This window comes from Gordionus sp. m RMFG-2023, chromosome 3, assembly GCF_954871325.1.
Source record: "Gordionus sp. m RMFG-2023 chromosome 3, tfGorSpeb1-WG-v2, whole genome shotgun sequence".
In the NCBI taxonomy this organism is placed as follows: Eukaryota; Metazoa; Nematomorpha; class Gordioida; order Chordodea; family Parachordodidae; genus Gordionus; species Gordionus sp. m RMFG-2023.
Window position 1 is genome coordinate 54,132,641 of NC_088777.1, and position 22,267 is coordinate 54,154,907.

Sequence of the window (22,267 nt, forward strand, 5' to 3'; positions counted from 1 at the left end):
GGGGGGTGCGACTCAATTTAAAAAAATAACCTTTTTTAATTGTGCGCCTCTACCCCCCCCCCCCCCCCTTATAGTGACGCTACTGAAATCAGGATTTATTGATATCTCCGATTAAATTGAAAATCATAACAATATTACTTCCCACCGACCTATCTAAAAGATTTTTATAAAATACTTTATGATAATAAATTACATAATTTTTTCATATAATAATATCATAGGTTCAATGTTTAGGTTATTGTAGCACAAAAATAAACAGAGCTCACACATATCGAAAAAAATGAAAGATTTATGGAAATATTTTTTAATTCATATTTATTTTGTATAAGATATCGGTGGTATTAAAGTTACCAGATTATTTTAAATATTTATTATAATAGGGTCAATTTAGAAAAACTGAATGTGTAATAAAAAAGATATCAAATTTTTATATCATTAAACGTTAAACAATCATAAAAATACTCCCTTTAACTATGATTACAATGGGCATTCCTTAAGGCAAAGAGTATTAGATTAAAGGCTATGTATCTCAACAAAATTCTAAAATGATTTTTTATTTTACTTATAAGAAAGTCAATATCTCGAGGATAATCACAAGCGCCCATAAGGCATAGCTAAGCGGGCATACGTTTTGAAAAAATGATTATACATGAATTTCTAATTTTATCGTGTAAATTCAGTTTTAACTAAGAGATATATGCATCATCTTCATTTATTTAAACTTCCTCTTTCTTTCTTTCCTACTTTCTTTTTTTCTTTCATTCTTTCTTTCCTACTTTCTTTTTTTCTTTCATTCTTTCTTTCTTTTTTCTTTCTTTCTTTCTTTCTTTCTTTCTTTTCTTTCTTTCTTTCTTTCTTTCTTTCTTTCTTTCTTTCTTTCTTTCTTTCTTTCTTTCTTTCTTTCTTTCTTTCTTTCTTTCTTTCTTTCTTTCTTTCTTTCTTTCTTTCTTTCTTTCTTTCTTTCTTTCTTTCTTTCTTTTAACATATAAATATATTATAAAGCTTATTAAAATAAAATACATGTATGGGTAACTAAAATATCAGAATTATTAAGTAAATTTAATAATAAGTCTTTCCTGCAAATATTTTATTAAAATGAATATAAATCTATTTAAAATAATAATACCCTTATAATAACCATTAAAATCAAATATAATATAATTAATAAAATTTTCTATTTTTTGGTATTAAGTAGAGATGTTTCCTAATATTCCAAGTAGAAAAAGTAGTTACGTTTATGATTTGATCTTCGTCCTCAGACAAATTCACGTAACACATTATGCTATAAATTATACAATCATTTTGTATAATATTCTCAACAATGTCATTGTAATAAATTTTCAGGGTCAAAGATACATTGTTCTGTTCAACGATTGCCTTAAATAATGGTTTATATAATAGTAATAAAGAGAAAGATTAGTAGGAAAGTGATAAGTTAGCAATAGAAAAATGGGGAATTTGATCTATAATAATAGCTATTGTATAAAAAAATAATTATTAATATATTTCCTCATTACATATTGATTCATTCCTAGGTGAATTCGAAATTCTGAACCATTATTGATGCGGATTAACACCATAGTGCAAAGAATAGCAGATCTATTGGAGTTGACCTGTATTATCATCTAATTTTTGTTTAGAATTTTGTGATATATACATACTGAAACCTATTAAGTATTGTTAGTAAATGAGGTGATGTACTTAAAATACAATAGGATATTAAAAATAACTTCATTTTAAAAGAGCTCTTATTGCTAATTAGATTATCTCCTATTAAAAATTAATAACTTCAATTTTATCTTTGAATTTTTAAACTGCGTAAATTTGCAAAAACTTTAATTAAAAAATATGAGCCATTACCTTATTAAGCTCAAATTATGTGCATAAAATATAATCTATTAGTTTATGTTTAAACTTAAAAATTTTTCATCAATTAAAAATGTACTACCGTCGTATTTTCTGAAATATCAAAGTCTTCCCAATAAGCTAATGCTTTTTTCATATCTTCAAGCGGTGTCTGGAATATGTTTAAATTATAAGCATGTCCACCATAGTAATATTTAATCGCGGATGTGTAAATTAAATCAACGAAGAGCAAGTGGGGAAATGCTAAATTACTAGAGGGATACAAAGGCAGATTTCTATTACATATTTTTCGTTTTATATCAATTTTATATTTTTAATCAACTTTATAAAGATTGTCTTATTTCCTTCGGAGATAACCAAATTGTAAATTCCCTCAAATGACACATAATGAGAAAGACTTTGTTCATCTATATAAATTGCTTTTGAATGACAATTTAATTATCATATAAATGACTAAAATATAATTTGTTATATTAACTTTTTTTAGAGCTAGATTCAAAGTTGGGTAGACCAAGGACTATGTAGGATATTAACACATAATAATAGAATAAAATGGAATTAAATTAATAATTTTACTGTTGTTATCTTGACAATTTTGCAGGATGACATTAACTTTGGGTCTTGAATATATTAAACCATGATTATGCTTGAATAATATGGATAATAATTTTGAGAATGGGTACCTCAACGAACCTCTAAGAATAAATGATTCATGGAATTCATGAACTTCAAGTAATGCCCGGTATGGTTGTACAAATCGCAACTTTAAAAATAAAGAATTTAAAAGATATAAACCACTAATGTAGAAGGTTTAAATGTATTTACCATTGTGGATGCTTCGTTACTAATGTACTTATAATCATTAAAATTATAAGCATGCGTTTCATTGGATAAAAATTGAATCCCGTATGTTAAATTCGAATCGATATCTTCTTCGGCGAGGATATTTTTCATTGATTCAGGATTCGTATCTATATAGAACTATACATTAATAATTTTAGAAGTTTAATTAGAATATATAGAATTAACTCTGTAAAGGATTCAAATAGAGATATATAGGATTTTATTCTATAAACAATTATTTATACCTTCAAATTCTTCAATTCTAATATGAACATGTTAAATTATACATTAAATAATAAAAGCCTCGATTTTACAGTTTAAAAACGGCAAAATAATATTTTAGTCCAAGATTTTCTAAATATGGAAGATAGGTAGGATCTTTTTTGGCAAAATCTCTTCTTAAGTAATATTTATTTTAACAGTTTTATTTAATAAATCGGCTAAATTAAGATTTTAATAACATTATACTTTCAAAAAGGTCACATTTTTAATTTACATTAATCAAAATATTATATATAAATATAATTTTTTTTATTACCGTAGCGTTAAATACCGTAGTAATTAATTTCAAATCGTTTATGTATTTATTATCAAGGAAATAACTATAATAGAAATGTGAACGATTTATAGATAGCCTTTGCGGCATCTCCCAAATAATTAAACCGTCAACCATATTCAACGAAGCGTTAGTTTGATATCTTTATTTTTTATATAATATAAATCTTATGTATACATTCTTAATATATGCATTTTATTTTTGCAATTTTTTTAATAACTTCAAATAAGTAAGCTGCTTTGTTTATTTTTTTTCTAAAATGTTGATTACTTTTAAAAATCTTATTTAACTTTATTTTAGATTTTAAAAAGGAATATCAGAAACCAAGGCTACTTGGTGTAATATTGATCAGAAGTCAATAATATGCCCGAAAATAATTGTCATACAAAAATATTATGAAATACATCAAACCCTTACCTATAATATACATTCAGAAATCTTTTAATATTTAAAATTTAATTCAAAATAGCTTTTAATAAAAGTCAATTATGCCCTGATAATCTACAAACTTTTCTATAGATGAATATATTCATTGCAAGTAAAATAATGTAAAAATGACACATTTGGGCATTAAATTTAAATTTTAAAATTTATAAAAAAATAACTATATATTTTTATAATTTCATAAATGATTTCAATTTATAATATTGTAAATGAACTTGATTTTACTTAATCTTAGGTTATTATTATGGAATACCTTCAATCTTATATTTATAAACACACGACCTATAATTATAAAGCTTGTCAAGGTATTAAAAGAGATTTTTAACTTTCATATAATGAATAATACTTTTTTATAATACTAAAACTGTTAATACAATGATAAAACCTAATATCGCGATTGTTGTTAAATTTTCCTGAAAAAAAATTCATTTTATCAAAAAAAAAAAATTAATAGATGAGGGATATAAAATAATTTATGGAACAAATATATATTAGAGAATGCACTAAATTTTAACTTTTAAATATTATTAGTTTTTAAAATTAAATCCAAATACTGACAAGTCCAAACTTAACTATTCTAAGATATATATTATAATTTTTTATTTATTATTTTTCTCTAATGATGCAGTTATCTTTTTTAATTCTTTCGGTGAAATGCTCTAACAGCGAAAACGTTATAAAGATAGTAAATTATGAAATTTAAAAAATGATGAATTATAATGTTAACTAATTCCAAAAAGAAAAATTCATTAGCTAGCAAAATGCCTCACTATTATGAAAATATTATTTTACAATTATAATGACAAAAAAAATTATTATGGTTAGAAAAATATATATGTAAATTAAACTATACTCAGTAGAATTGAAATGCAGATTAAAGTCATAAGCCATTGGATATGACATTTGGCAGAAATCTGCTAAAATATGATATAAGTATAATTGGAACTTAACTCTTTTAACCTGTAGAATATGTTATTTGTACCATAGCAATTATCCACATCATGAGCATCTTGTGTATAATTTTTTTTAAATAATCACAAAATATTTAAAAATGTTATCATAGATTATTGAATTTATTTTTAAATATTTATTCTAACTAACAGTTCAATAAATTGGTAAGAGAAATTATATTTTTTTTATAAACATAACAATTTATCTAGTACATTCACTTTAACTAAACGAAATTTGTTAATTATAGCAAACAAAATTTATATATTTTTTAATACGTTGTATTTACCATTTTTAATTTACTTTATATTATATTAATTAATTAATAAAATAAAATTTATAAAAACTATCATTTTGAAAATTTATCGAAGAAATGGGAGATGATTTGCTAAAGGAATTCCCCAATATAAATTATTGATTTTACTTATTTTAAATATTCAAAAGTATCTAATATATTTTTTTTAATTTTGAATTTAAGAAAATCATCCAATAATCAATTTTCAATGATATTCCTTATCTCTTTACTTTTATTCTTCTAAATAAAAAAATATAATCATTAGAAGGAGATCCGTCAATAAATTTAAAACATATCTCATTTCATTCCACTCATATACTTTTATGCTAAAGATATATATTTTCTTAAATTTTATATTTCCTTGATAAATTATTAAGCTACTCTCATTCTCACATCTAAGAAATATATTATCGAGATTAACTAATGAGATCGATGGTAGTCGGTAGTAGTGCTTGATAATATAAGAACTTGTAAATCGGTAGTATTGATTGATAATGTCAAAATTAAATAACATTTTTTATAACTAGATGCCCAATTTACATAATATCACGATCTAAATTATTGCCTTAAACAGTAATTATTTAAATGGACATGTATATTAATAATAAAGAACTTTAAATTGAAATAAAACATTATTATATATTACCAACAAATATCATTAACAAACAAAAATTATTTAGCTTTAAATGATGATATTAAATTTTGTATTATATAAGTAAAATCTAATTGTGAAGAAATGATATAATTTTAGACTTGAGAAATAACTAATTTACTGCAGGAGTTCACCCCATCTAGGCAATTTTATAACGATTTTTTGCTATATTTCAAAAATACGACACTTATTAATTTACTCTTTCTTTCAATTTTTTTATCTCTGGATAACTTCTTAAAAATATAAAATAATTAAAATTAGCTTAAATAGAAACTTACAATTACTTCCCCAGATTATAATAATGGAAATAATTCTTATATGAATTTTATTTGGCCTAATTAAAAATCGACCCAAATTTAGTCTTTTAACAACAATATTAGTCGATATTCTCAATTTCAGAGGCAATGTATCATAAAAAAGTAATCAACGGTAATAGCAGGCTATTCAAAACTGTAAATATTTTCAGAGGTTTAGATATATTAGTAGCATTTCGAAGAGTAATTGAGTTCCGAGACAAAATAGCAATGGTCCAAGATGATTATTCTATGGAATCCCTTCTAGGAGAGAATTTTATAAGAATCAAAATGTAAAGTGTATGATAACAAGAATGGTAAATTTACTATATCCGGAAAAAAGAGTGCGCGAAGACTTTAAGAAAGAATTCCGAGACAGGGTAGTTGTCAATTTTTATCAAGATAATATATTATTTAATTTAATCGATTTTACTTTTTACACTTACAAAAACATTCACCAAATAATATATTATTGTATTTTTATGTACTAAGCCTTTAGCCACAATTGATTGACCATAAATTGATTTACGATATATATATATATTCAGATTTTGTGTAAAGATAGATAATCGAGAAAACGATATTATTTTTGTATTTTAAAAATGACATATAATTTTTATTTAAAATCAATTTCAATATGAATGAATCGTTGATAATTTTCCTCCTGCTTGCTCTTATTTTCTGGGAATCACAATAAACCCATTCTACTAATTATTAAGTTTAGCGCAATATTATTCTTTATTTGCGTCATGGTGGAGGATAGTAATAATAATATAAAAGTCTTACTCAAAACCCTTGACCTAAAATTTATTGCTGAAAACATAACTGATGAACCCACTAAGAAATATAAACCGTTCGAGACGATAAATAAAGATTTGGCGGTGAGTATAATGGATTCGATTGATAATTTATCATATGAGCAAATGAAGGATTTAATACAAAAAAAAGTTGAAAAGAATAAAATTACGCGTATAATGGAAGTTTTTAGTACTAAATCAGATAGATTAGAGTCATCCAGAGAATATCTGGACTGAAAGCGTGCGGATCTGGCCTTAATTCAGATTTGATAGCGGTTCAATTCATTATTAATTGTCACAATGAGAGATTAAAAACAAGATTGATAGAAGAAAACACGACAGACTTGATTATCATTGAGGAAATTGTTGTCAAATGTCAATCATTGGAGATTAATAATAAAAAGTCCTTCATTGAAAAAGATACATGGAGAAAAGATGACAGATATGGTGCACAATGCTATACGACATGAAATGAAAACAAGTATAATGGTAGGACCAACAACAACAACAGCAGCAGCAACAATAACAACAACAATTACAACAATTTCAAAAAGACGGAGATGATATATACCCCTTATAATTTAAGGCCAAGAAATAAAATTAATTTTATTAATGAATTATGAATGATCTTCAAGTTAATAATTATGATATTTTGTTTTTTTTTTATAAAATTACTTATTTGATATCATCTTATTTTACTCTTAATTTGTAAAAAGATTCTTGATTAGGTTCCAGTGAAATAAACTTACCATTTAATAAATTTTAATAGTTTTCAAAAATTATATCATATTATCATATTTTAAAAAAATATTTAATAAATCTGGATGTTCATGGATATAATATTTTACTCTCCCTTCACAAAAAACTAAATAGTATATTTCAAATTAACTAAAATGACAAAATGTTTATCGTAAATATGTAATGGGTACTGAAAACAAAAGTTAAAAAAATTAAAAGGATAGTTTATCTCAAGAAAAATATAACTAAAATATATTGATATTTTAAATTTAAATGATAAATTAGTCATCTCAACTAATGGTAATTTCTCCCAATCAACATATTCATTTTTTTAGCACGTAAAATTTTTAACATAACAAACGAAAAACGCGAGTCAATCTTCCTAAAACAAAAAATACAATTAGAAATTTTTAAACATAATTATACATGTTTTTTAGGTACATTTTTACTATAAGCTCTTTTTAGAGACATCGATATTTTTAAAATTTACACTCTTTTTTAATATTTTATATACATGTTTGTAAATTGTAAACTTAAACTAAAAAAAAAAAAAGAAAAAAAAAATAAGAATAGGTTCAAAATGTTTAGATTCTAATGAAAAGTTATAAATGCAAATTTTAAAGCAATTAACTGACCGCACTCTATTCTCTTCCCTGCTCAATGGTACGTGCAAGAGTTCTCGAGGCCATTCCTTCAGTCAATCTTCAACTTCAACTTTCCAACAACGAACTTACCCACGCCATTGGGGTCTAAATTGCTCAATCACCCACCCACACATCTGTTCGGGTTGAACGAACGAAAAACATATTTTACATATTAAACAAAAATGAACTTTTTTTCAACTTATATTACCAGAAAATTTTTACCAATCGAAGTCGATTTTGAACTCGGCATTCGGTCAAATAATAATATATTCAGAATAATTATTAGGATAATGCAAAAATGAAGAGATTTTGTCAGTAATGCCAATAATATGTGCCTTACAATTTTTATATTATTTTACCATTCTAAACTCACCCATATCGAAGAAATCTATCATTTTTCAAAAAAAATTTTAGGTTTACATGTATTTGCTCCCAAATATTTTTAAAAAAAGCGCTAAAAAATAATCATTATATTTTCATATTTAAGCATTTAACGCCCTCTAATGGATATATATATATTTGTTGAAATTTGAATTGTAATAAGCTAGCAAATATTTTTATTTTGTTTTGCATTTAATCTTAAGTAAAAATGGAATTAAAAATTTTGTTTGTTTCTTCCTTTAATTATACTATCAACACCAAAAAATATTTAAAATGCAAAGTTTCATCTAAAAAAAATATTTGTAGAAAAAAAACTTTTTTTAAATAACTTAGGAAAATAACAAAATTGTATCCATATAAAATCGTAACGAAATATATATTTGTTGAAATTTTTTTTCAATATATACGTCGCATTGGGATTCGGAATTCGTGGGGATTCGGAATCTCTTGATTTTAAATCCTTTACCGAGAGCGATTTAAAAAATTTTAAAGTTCGATTTAACCGGAAATGTATTCTAGCATGGGTAGAGTACCCAAACTGTAAATTTCAAACAATTTTGCCATGAACTTTAGAACTACTTCTAATTTATATGAATTTTTCATATAAATTAAAAAATACTAAAATGTCTATCGCTAAAATTGGCTGAAATTTATAAGATAAATACTCTACACATGCTGGAATACAATTCCTGTAAAATCAGATTTTTAAAATCCAAAAATCGCCCTTAGTAAATGATTCAAAATTGAGAGATTCCTAATCCCCACGGATAGTGTTGTTAAACGGCTCGTTTATTTTCGAAATCTTGAGGCTTAGGCAATATTTTTCTGGCTAAAATATTGAGTTAGCCGTTTTTAAAAATCGGCTCAAAACGAGCCGTTTAACAACACTACCCACGGATTCCGAAACCCCATATGACATATATAAGCAATTTTTTGAACAAATTATCTTAATAATTTTTTTTTAAAGTTAAAATTCATTTATCTTTAAAAACATGTGAACAAAATATAAAAATAAAAAAATGAATATATATGTTTGGGATATGGAATCATGTAGGATTCAAGATCTTGAATCTCCACGTTTTATAAAGGAACTTTTTTTTAAATATTTTTTTAATAAATATTTAAAAAATATTCCGAATCCCCGTGAAAAAAAAATAAAATAATATAATTACTTTTTCTTCTCTTTTTTGCGGCTGGCACCATATAATTAAAAGGCCAAAATAAGGGATTTAAAAAGAGAATTTTTTTAAAAAAGTAAATAGTATAAAATTAAGGCATATAATGAATGAAAAGGGATGAGGTTAAACCTTTTTTGTTTTAAACAATATTAAAAATTATATTTATAAAAAATGGGAATTATTGCAACAATTATTCGATGCAATATGGCATTTCGTTGAACATTTAAGCAGGGACCTGACGTTTTTTACGCTTCAGTATGTAAAAGTGTGAATTTATAAATGTTCGGTTCAGCTTATTAAAGGTTCATTACGGTTAGGAATTTTTTTTTTTATTGAAGCAAGACCATCGTCTAATTTATTTTTATTAAAAGCATCTATGAATTATATATAAAAAAAATTTATGAGATTCAAAATTAGAGGTATGCGCGGGCCGTGAAATTATGCGTCACGGCGTGAGTGTGAATAAATTTTGAATTCCAAGGCGTGACTGGGAGTGACGGGCCTTCCAAAAATTTTCCCCGGGCGTGAACATAAATTTCCCGTGAATCACGGAAATTTTAATTTTTTAAATTGTTTTTTTATAAATATAAACTTGCAATTTTATAATTATATTATATATTATTTTCTTATTTAATTCAATTCTTTTTTAAAAAAGAATAATTCATGAAAACTAAAAATCTTCCGCATTTTATAAACAACATCCGGTATCATTTAGTTAGTTCTACTTTCTTTTTGTGTTTATGTGTTTTTTGTCGCGAGACGTTATGCTAAATTTTGCTTAAACTTTTTACAGAAAAGTCAGTTATATTTTATTTATAAAGATCTTCAATCTTCAAATGCAACAGAAAGTGAAGGATTTTACAAGCTAGGCCAAGAGATAAATGTTGGTGTTACATATGGATAACAAAATATAAAAGCTGTGAATCGAAAAACTCTCATGAATACTACAGGTCCAAAAATATACCATGAAATAAAATTTAAAATTTAAAGCTTGATCAATAATTACTTGTCCATAATCACTGATATTTGGTGGATGACTATAAAAATCTAAGTTTTTGTAGGACATATTATCATTAAAGATTTTAAATTAAAAACATTTGTTTTGGCCACAAGGGCAATGGATGAAAAAAACTTCAAAATAAAAGTGAAATCAATTCAATTTTAGGAGAATATACAGAAGTAGAAAATACTTAAATAAATGTGTTGTGAGTGATAACGGAGCAAATCTTATAAGTGCATTCAAACATGACGAAATGCTTGCATGTATATGCCATATACAATAATATTATGCATTATATTTTTGACAATTGTTTAACTGAAATAGCCATAAATATAAATGATGTAAAAAAATAGTACAATATTTCAAACAATCTACAGCTAATAGCAAACTAAGCCACACCCTTAAACAAGATGTAATAGCGTGAATAACTAGATGGAACTCTGTATATCATGATACAGAGTTTCTTAAAATCATATTCTGAAATTCAGGTGTAATTGTTTAGCAAAGAATTAAATAGATTAGCCACAATTGATATCAACATCATGCGCGAGTTAGATAAATTTTTATCAATATTTAAAGAATGCTCGGATAATCTGAGAGCAGATTCTCGTCCCACAATAAATGAAGTTTGTCTATGGAAACAAAAATTAATAAAATTTTGTTAACCTTCTGAACGTGATACAATAATAATCAAAATCTTAAAATACAGAACAAGATTTCTTTTAAAAGATTATTATGCAGCCACTACATAAGGTAGGCTTAATTCTAGATCCGAATTTCAAAAGACTTAAGTTTTTAATAAAAGAAGAAAATGATATATATAAAACAATCTTAAAAATGAATTAGATGATATGCATAAGTCAATGCCAACTATCATTTATAACTTTCTTATCCTAAACTCATAAAAAACCGTATATTCTAAATGGTCAATACTAACTATCACTTTCCTAATTCATCCTACACTCATAAAAGACCGTATATTCTAAATAAAAAATTTAGAAAATTTCCAGATGATTCTGATGAAGCATCAACATCACCGATGAGAGCTGTGAGGATGAACTCGAAAGATTCATATAAGATAAATAACAAGACAATATTTTGAAGTTTTTGAAGCAGGAATATTCATTTCCTTTTTTGAGAAAATTATCGAGTAAAATTTTCAGCTGCAAGTTCGGCTTCTAGTGAAAGGTTATTTTCTGTAGCCAATCTCTTATTAGAGGAAAGGCGTACACAATTGAAATAAAAAAAGATGGACATTCTTCTTTTTCTAAATAAATTTCGATTTATAGATTGTATTTATTTTTGTTATTGTTATTAATATGGATTATGAAATTGGAGAAATAAATAGAACGAATTCAAAAAAGTGTGAAATTATAGCGATAGTTTTGAAAAATTTAAAAACACCGTGAATTTTCGGGCGTGAATCAAAATATTGCTTGTCGTGAGCGGACGGGACAGGTCGAAAATTTTTTAGTGGTAAGCGTGAGCGAGCGGGTCGTGAATAAGAAATTAGGCCCGCGCACACCTCTATTCAAAATAACTCATTTTAAAATATATTATTTGAACTTATAAGTAATATATTTTCGAGTATAAATGGATTCCTTTTTTGTTCGTTGTGACGATAACACAATTCTTAGCCCCGCCGTTTCTACAGAAACTTGTGTCGCGGGAACCGCCAGTACTATAAGAGCACGTTTATATAATTCTGGATATTCAAATTATTTCCATTTCTGAAATATAAAAACTGAACCTGTTTAACGGTTTTTTATAACGGTTCTTTTTACTCCTTCAAATTTTAATTATATTCGGTTACGGTTATTGTACAGATATTTATAACAAAAATAAATTTTTTTAAAAAAATATTAAAAGGGGATTCGGAATCTTTTTTTTTAAAAAAACAATTAAATTATATTTTTTTGCCGCCTGGCTAACGATAGAAAATTTTATTTTTTAGAGATATTTAATATGTATTGCCAATCAAATAATTTGTGAGTCTCATATAATTTAGATTTACATTAATTACATGTGTCAATCATATAATTTATACCCGGATTTAAAAGGCATATTATAATTGATGACAAAAAAAAAGTAGTAGAGAATAAAAAATGAATTGGGAAATGGTTTTAAAAAAAATGAATAAGATTTAGGGATTATTCTTTTTTAAATGCAATAAATAACGATTTTACTTTATGAAATAGTCCATGAAATAATATATAAAAAAAATGGGAAAAGGGTTGTATTTTAGAAAATTTAGGAAACAAATTAAATCGTGTGGAGTTTATAGACGGAATTAGGGGAATCCGTCATAACGATCAATTGGAAATACGTAGATCCATTTATTATGATATTGTGATCTGGTTGATTCTTAATTATTCTACTTACTCAATTTTTCCTGATGATTTTAATTTGAGGTGTTACTTAATTTTTTATGATGATTTAAATTGAGGTTTGACTTAACAAATTTTTCCAATGATTTAAGTTTTTTTTTTAAAAAAAGAAAATGGATAAAAATTGATCGAGTTTATTGAAGCGTGTTGTTTGTAAGATAAAAATAAAATGTAAGATAAAAACAAAACGAACGGTGTAGTTAAATTGTTTAATTAATGAAATGCAAAATAAAACAGAAGTGTTGGTTATTAATGAATTGTGCTATTAATAAATGAAGAAAATAAAATGTTTATGAATAGAAATAAAATGGTTAATTCAAAACATACAAAGGTTTTTTTTTGTTTTTAGAAAAATATGAAATAGGGGATTAGGAAAAACAGAAATGAAATTTATTTTTGTTATTAAAAAGGGGGGGGGGGATAAAGTATTTTTATGATTTTAAAAGAATATTTAAAAGAATCTTTGTTTTTTTTTCCATTAAAAGAAAAAAAGAATTTTTATTATATTTTTGCCATTTAAAAAAAGAAAGACATTTTTATAAAAATTGATTTAAAAATGATTAAAGAATTACCCTTAATAGATTGTGAAACATTTTTTCTCAAGATAATTGTAATTACAAAGTCTGTGAAAGACTTAATAATAAAGAAACCATCTTATACTGGCAGGAAGTGTTTTCGTTGCCAAAGTTCTGATCATTTACTTTAAGATATGATTTAATTTATAAAAATTATAGGACTTTTATATAAATATAAGCATAATCATGGAATAAATCAGAATAGCAGTGTTGATTTAATACTATATGAACCTTATGTTGCTAAATACCTAAATAAAAAATATATTTAAATAAAAAATTGCTTTTAAACAAACCATAAGCTTTTCTTCAACACTTATAGGATGTTTTATAAAATTGGTACATTTGTAATGTAATAAAGGTTTTACATGTTTGAGTATATAATAAAAGGTTTCCTAAATTAAAATGAATTATAGATAAAATTGAATAAAATTACTTTAGTCATACTCATATTGTTGAAAAATTTAGGCTCATTTTTTAATAGTTTAGGAAAGAGAACATAAAATTCGCCCTCTTTGTTTTATTGCTATTAAGATGGTTTAATCTTCTCCTCTTCAAGATCATTCTGTAAAAAATAATAATTTGAGGATGGATACCATTTTGAATTAATAACTCTTTGCACTGCACTATAAGCTGCGATATTACGGCGAAATCGCAATCGCTCTTCACTATGAATTCAGGGTATATCAAAAAGTATTTTATTTTTTACAGAACCATCATGATGATATGTTAAAAGAAATTAATAAATTTCTTTCAAAATTTACTGATAAAAATAATAAAAAAGTAAAATGGGAAAAATTTAAACAACAGAATCTAAATTTAAAAAAAAATGCTTCAAATGTGAATCAATCACAAATAGATGATGCAATAATCAATTTTGTGATAGAAGAACTACAGCCATTTAACATAGTTGAAAAACCTGCATTTTTAAAAATGATAACCTCTTTACAACCCAATAAAAATGTTATGTCACGCCCAACTCAATCAAAAATATCGAAAGACTATAACATCAGGATAGATAATAATGTTTAGCCAACCAAACTTTTCTTTGTATCACAGTAGATTCATGGTCATCATATCATCGGTATTTTGTACATAATACTTTGAATATATCAATTCGTTAATATTATTAGTTCATTTTTAGGCATGACTGTCCACTGGTTGGATATAGTCACTTTAGAAAGAAAATCAGCATGTTTAGCTTGCCAAAAGCTAACTAGCAAACATACATTTGATTATTTAGCAGAAACAATTTTAAACCTTCTTAAGAAATTTAAAATACATAATAAGGTAACATTATGTGTCACTGATAATGCAAGAAATTTTTTAAAGGCCTTTAGGTTTAAATAAATAGTCTACATTTTATATTTTTAAAAAAATAATAGATTATTAGATAAATTATCTGAAGATGTGGAAGATGAAATTGTATCATTATCAATAAATTAGGTATTTGAATATCAAAATAGACAGGAAAACTTTATTTATCTACCAAAACATCACTCTTGTGCTTTCCACAATCTTAATTTAGTGGCAAGTGTGGATGCTGAAAAAGCACTAGAAAATATATCTTTTAAAAACATATTAAGTTCATATGATAAATGCAAAAATTTATGGAATAAACAAAATCAATCTACATCGTTTGCTGATGATTTAAAGAATAATTTATCTAGGTTGCTTATGAGGCCTATTGTTACAAGATTTAATTCATATTATAAATCTTTGAAATTAATAGACTCATTAGTAAGAGAAAAATCTTATTTATTTGACAAAGTGTGTGACATGGGAGGATTAGCAAGGCTTTCAAACAATGAAATTTTTTTGGAAGAATACTGTACTGTAAGTCCTAATAAAATTTTTTAGAATAAATATTATAATAAATTGTTTAAATTTTAAAATAGATTATGGAACCTATTGCAACTGCTCTCAATATTTTAGAAAGTGAAGAAAAGATGCATTTGGGCTATTTGACCCCAACAATAACAATAGTTATTTTAAAATTAAAAAAAATCAGTGGCCTAAAATATGGTCAACCATTGATAGACGCTGTATTAAATGGGATTAATAAAAGGTAATAAACCTATCACTATCAAATTAATTACATATATTTTATTTTTTTTAAAGATTTGACATATATATGGAGTTCAATATCTTCTTTGAGCTATTATACATCCAATATTCAAGCTTCAATGGCCTTGGATTAAACTCCCAGAAAATGAACCTTTAAAAAATAAACTTATAGTTTTATTGAAAAAAAGGATTGAAAACCCTAGAATTGATAATGAAAGAACTGTCGATTCCGTGATATCCTTTTTTTTGACGAGGAAGTAGAGGGCGGATTGGAGGATGATATCTTATCACAATTTTTGAAGCAAAGGACAAAACATTAAATGTTTTTAATAAATTCCCTGCTTTACAAGATTTGTTTATTAAGTGTAATACTTCCAATTCCCTCGTCTGCCCCTGTAGAGCGCGTTTTTAGTATAGCTAACGCTGTATTAACTGCCAAGCGTTCCTGCCTTTCGATGAAAATTTTGAAAAACAATTGTTATTAAAAATTAATAAGAAATTTTATTTATAAATAAAAAATATTTATATTCGTTTCTATTATATAGTATTATCGAAATAAAATTATTATTTTTTATCATGGCTAATATATTGTTTTAAAAAATATAAGACATTTATTTAAATTAAATTTTAAAAAATTTATCATAAAATTTTGAACGAACGTGAACGCGTTCTTTTTTTTTAAAAATGTTTACAGCACTACTTATTATACAAGATTTCTGAAAGGTAATTGTTATTTTGCTATATAATTTCATTTAATATTTATTATAATATAAAAAAGTCCAAAAATTTTTATTTTAAAATGATTGATAATAGTAATAATAGGTTAGTTATAAAATATATTACTTTTATTTAGGTTTTCTGCCAATAAATTGCGGTCTCCTATTTACATTTTTTAAAAATTAATATTGGTTATTCAGATATATTGGGGATTTTTTAAAAATGTTTTAGAATTATATTAAAGAAAAAACAGAAAATTTTTTAGAGGAAATAAGTTCTTAAGTTTTTCATTGTCTGAGCCTCTAATAATAGCCATTTATGAACTGACATTTAAAAAAAGGTTTATTACTAAAATTTTGCAATATCAATCATTTCCTATTAAAAAGACAGCTTATTGTACATTTTTAGATATTAACCTAGCACTACTTTAAGAGTTATCATGTTTAAAATAATGAACAAACTTGCTATTATACGATTGAGCCATATTGTTCCGCTCTCAATAAAAAATGCTTTCATACTCGTGATAAAAAAATCTAAAAAATAAAATTAAATATTAACATCAATGAAGAATAAATAACATATTTTTAAAACTGAGAATTTCGAATATTTGCAATAGTTGAATTTAATTGAATTATACTTTTTATAAAAATATTAATATAGTCTAAAGGGAATTAGTAACTGAGAAAATGACTAAAATAAAGTTTAAATATTTGTAAGGACGAAAAATATTTTAGAAAGAAATTAAGCACATATTTATTATATAAAAATATATTTGAATATCTCAATAAAAGATTTAGATATAAATTTATTTTTTACAAGCCTTAGTATAACATATTAGCGCTAATTTGGCATAGTTTTAAATAAATTATGTCCATTGATTAAGTAAAAAAAATATATTCGCTATTCCAATTTTGCATTTTGAAAAAAAATTAAATATCATTAGACAGTCTAAATCATGAGACGTCTAAGCTCCTTTGAAATATCATAGACACGAGGCAATAAGCACCTTTCTTCATTCCACACTTGACATACTCCTTAAACTGGAGGACATCTTTACACTTCTTCCATCAAACAAGTCCTTTTTTTTGCTAAAAATTTCTTTTTTATACCAAGGATTCTTTACGCACTTCGGTCAACACCAATTTTTAAATATCCTATTCCTCTCCAAACTTACGAAAAAGGAATAAAGGACTTAATCGAAAAAATAGTAAATATCAGATTCAACGAAACCGCTTGGGCCCAAGCAACTCTTCCAACCAAATTTGGTGGTCTTGGCATCAGATCTCCACTTGACTTAGCAATAACCACTTTCATATCGAGTAGTCTCTTGACAAAGACAATAACCACCGCTCATAATCTAAAGAAGACCTTTCCTTAATCGTGGCTATGGATATTTGGAAAACAAGGATCAATGCTGATTCTCATCCCCCCACAACCCATAGACAGAAATACTGGGATGCACCAGTGGTTGCTCGCTGCGTTGAAACTCTCTTATCTAGCATGCAATCTACCGACCGCACCCTATTCTCTTCCCTGCTCAATGCGGGACATGAGTTTCTTGAGGCCATCCCATCTACCAATCTTCAGCTTCAACTATCCAACAATGAATTTACCCACGCCATCGGCATTCGTCTAAATTGTTCCATCACTCACCCTCACATCTGCTCAGGGTGCAACTCGCCAGTTGACTCGAAGGGTAGACATAGTTTACATTGTCGCTCCTGCAATGGACGATTCATCAGACACAAGCAATGTAATACAATAAAATTAAAAATACGTATTTTTAATTTTTGGGAGGTAATTACGCCAGGCCTAAAAGGAAGGGGATGCCAGAAAAATAATTTAAAACTTGCACTGAAATACGCCCAAATTCCTTCCACTCTAGAACCATAGAGTCTTTTTAGATCTGACGGTAAACGTCCTGACGGGATCTCTCAAATCCCATAGAGGAAACGCCAACTTTTGGTATGGGACTATTCCTGTATTGACCCCTTGGCCCCATCCAACCACGCCATCAACATCCTTGACCAGAAGGAACAACTTAAAACTTCTAAATCACAGAAATAATGAACGATCATTGCTTCATCCCAATCATATCAACCACTCTTGGCACCTTCGGCAAACTCGCCTTAGCATTTTTCAAAAACTTAGGATCACAAATCATCAAACTCTCAGAAGAACCTCGAGAGGGTTTTTTTCTTCTTCAACGATTAACCACTCAAAGCTAATTATATCAGTTTCAATGGTAGTCTTCTAGCCAAAGAGCTATCCTAGAGAACACTTACGTCCCTTTTTCATTTTTGTTTCCCTGCGTCACACCATCTCCGTTCTTTTTTTTATAGTATTATTATATATTTTTCAAACATTTTTAAATATATTAAAACATAAAATATTATATTTTCGTTTTTTTTAATACTTTATATTATTTATTATTTGAAAATTGAAAATAAAGGAAACATGTTTTTGAAAGGAAAAAAAAAAAAATAATGATAAAATTTGAAAAATTATAAATTAATTTCTAAAATTAAATAATTTTTTACTTCTAAATGTACTTTAAAAAAAATCTTTTAAATTTAGACCACAAATCACTCAAGTAAGTATTAATTTAATTTATTTTAAATCAAAAAGACTTTTATTGAAATATTTCTTACAATTTTATATAAAAAATAATTTCAAAATTAAAAATGGTCTTGGCTGTTAAAATTATCATCACATTTTTAACGACTTATTTTTTTTGCCATAAAATTCACATAGCCAAAAATTATAGATACATTGATAGCCAAAACGGTCATTTTGGGCGGGTCTATGAACCAACGAGGGAGATAAGATAATTACAATTATAAATTTTATTAATATTATATCCGCAAGTTGGCGTTTATTATTTTAAAATACTTTTTTATATAAAATAGAGGTCTGAATTGGGCGGATGTTTAGCCCCCCCCCCACCAGTATTTCTGGCAGGCGTGGTCGAGTTTTTTAAAATATTTTCAACATGGCGGGTAACGGGGGGGGGGGGTTAAATTGAATTGTAAAGTAACTGGCGGGTAAATTTTTTAATTTATTTTTAGGATAAATTAGCAGAACATACTAGAAGAGACGAGAAGATAAGATAAGATAAGATAAGATAAGAGAAGAGAAGAGAAGAGAAGAGAAGAGATATTAAACTTAGTTTTATTTATAATATTGCGTATTATATAATGTTTAATTAAAAATATATTAAAATAAATAAATACAGAGCCATTACCAGCCATTAAAATAATTTTAAACATTTGGCGCGCGGGCAAGTTAAACAAAATAAAAAATAATTCAAACAACGAGTTGGCGGGCTTTTTGGCTAAAAACCGGTCAGACCTCTAATATAATAATTTAGAAAAGTTATATATCAGAATTTACTCACTAAAATGGTTCATTTTAATAAAACTGAATCACCATAATAAGCATGGTGGAGGGCTATGTGTAATATTTAAAACAGTGTAATCCGCCGTTAAAGTATATTGTTAATATTACGATGCCCAATATCATTTTGTGTAATATGAAGATATTCAAAAATTACGATTGACTATTTAAATTTTAAAAAAAAATTAAAATATAGTATTATAGTAAATGATTAATTTATATTTATATAATTAGAATCATATTTATATAAATATTTCATAAACACGATGGAGTTCAGTCATTTACCTATTCTTTTTTTTACCTCATTTTATCGGAATATTTCAAGTGTAGGGGTAATAAAAGATATAAATTTAGCCGCTGGCATTTCTAGTCAGAACCTGGGAACATATCTACATACCCCCTCCCCCCCCCCTACAAACTTCAGATCTAAATTAGCCTTCGACTCACAAATAATTATCCCCAAGATCCAAAGCTTAATAGTAATCAATTACATTGAAATAATTAGAAGGCACACATTCGCTCCACCTAGTGTTGTTAAAACGGCTCGTTTTGAGCCGATTTTTAAAAACGACTAACTCAATACTACACCCAGAAAAATATTACGGAAGCCTCAAGATTTTGCTCATAGAAGGAACAAAGACCTATACATATATTATCAAAATCTCGAGGCTTAGGCAATATTTTTTAGGCTAAAATATTGAGTTAGCCGTTTTTAAAAATCGGCTCAAAACGAGCCGTTTAACAACATTAGCTCCACCGTGCAATAAATGTTCTCTTACGCAATACATCCATTTCAATAAAATTATATTAATTTTTATAGATTTTTTTTCTTTCTAATTTTCATATCTTGTACACTTAATATAATTATTCAATCACAAATGGATCCACATTAAATATTCTAAAGCTTACAAATAATAATCGGATATAATGTGAGTATATTTATATATCAGGCCAGAATCTAGGTTCATCCATTTGGGAAAGTGGGGGGGGGGGAGGGCAGACAAAAAATTTAAACGAATATTTGAACAGGAAAATTGAAATGTACAATGATTTTATTTGAAAAATGATACATATAAAAATATACAAAAAATATAAAAAATTAGATGGAAGATGGGAATTGACTTATAGCTTAGAAGAAATAAATTGATTTAATGATTTTACAAATATAATGTAAAAAATTTTAATTTGTGCTTGTATAATATTTGTTATGGTATCAAATATACAATATGTGGCCGGGGTGGCCTAGTGGGTTTATGATGTATGCTTGGAGCAGAAGGTCCCAGGTTCAATCCTGATAAGGAACATAAAAAGTTTCCGGTTTTTCTTTGATGACAGATGTGTAAGGACATATCCTAGGATGAAAGCTAGGAAATGCTATTCCGCTCACCGACAGGCTTGGAGAGGGTGCTAGGATACGTACAACAAACCAAAAATGAAAGATGGCCAGCTGACCTCGTGGTCCAGGATGATAGATGGAACCGATGAGAATACTCCGGTGAGATATCTGTCGATAAAACTTCGGCGTGAGATCACGATATAATGATGGCAATTCTCTAGTGGAAGATCCAAATGGAATATATAAGGAACTCCGATGGGGGATATCAGAGATAAAAAGAGATAGATAGCATGAATAATTAAAATTTATTTTCTTATGATATAAATAACTTATAAAAAATTAAATTTATTAGATATATCCAATAAAAGGAATATTTATTAATAAGCTGTAAATAGTTCAAATCCTTTAATTGCTGTTGTGTTTAACGGAACTTTTTTTTTTACTACTAAACAATATCTTTGTTAAATAGTTCTTCTTTCCCAGCCTCCCCACATTGTTCTTCATTTTGTCCCCTTGGTCCGTCATCATCCTTTAATTTGTTTTACACGATATTCGTGAATTATAAATTGAAAAAAAAACTTGTTTATTATATATTATTCACTTGAAACGGGTCCTAGCCTGTTTGAAGGATGGACAATATGTAGTTGTTGCTCGATTTAAGCCGATTTTTAAAAACGGCTAACTCAATATTTTAGTTAATAGATGTGTCCAAACCTTTGTGTCCACCTATGAACGAAATCTTAATATTTTTCCTAATAAAATATTTAAATGGGCTCAAAATAAGCAATTTAACAGTACCGCCCAATATGGATAAAATTTTGATAAAAAATAAAATGACAACAAATTTTATGATATAGGTTAGATTAAAATATGTAATCGGAAATGTTCTTTCGTGTATTTGATTTTGTCAAAAAAAATTTGATTGTACTTATTTGGAATTTTAACTAAATAAAATTCACTATTTTTGTTAAATAAACCAACGTGCGTTAATTAAAATGTTGGTTTCTTCATTCTGTGTGACCCTCGACGGGAGCTGGGAACATTGACTAAAATGCCCACTAAATCTGGTTCTCCAGTCCCACTCTCCGACAATCCCGGACCATCGAACCCCGTCGATTCTTCCCCTTCCCCAATGGTTGAACCCCCAACGATCCTAG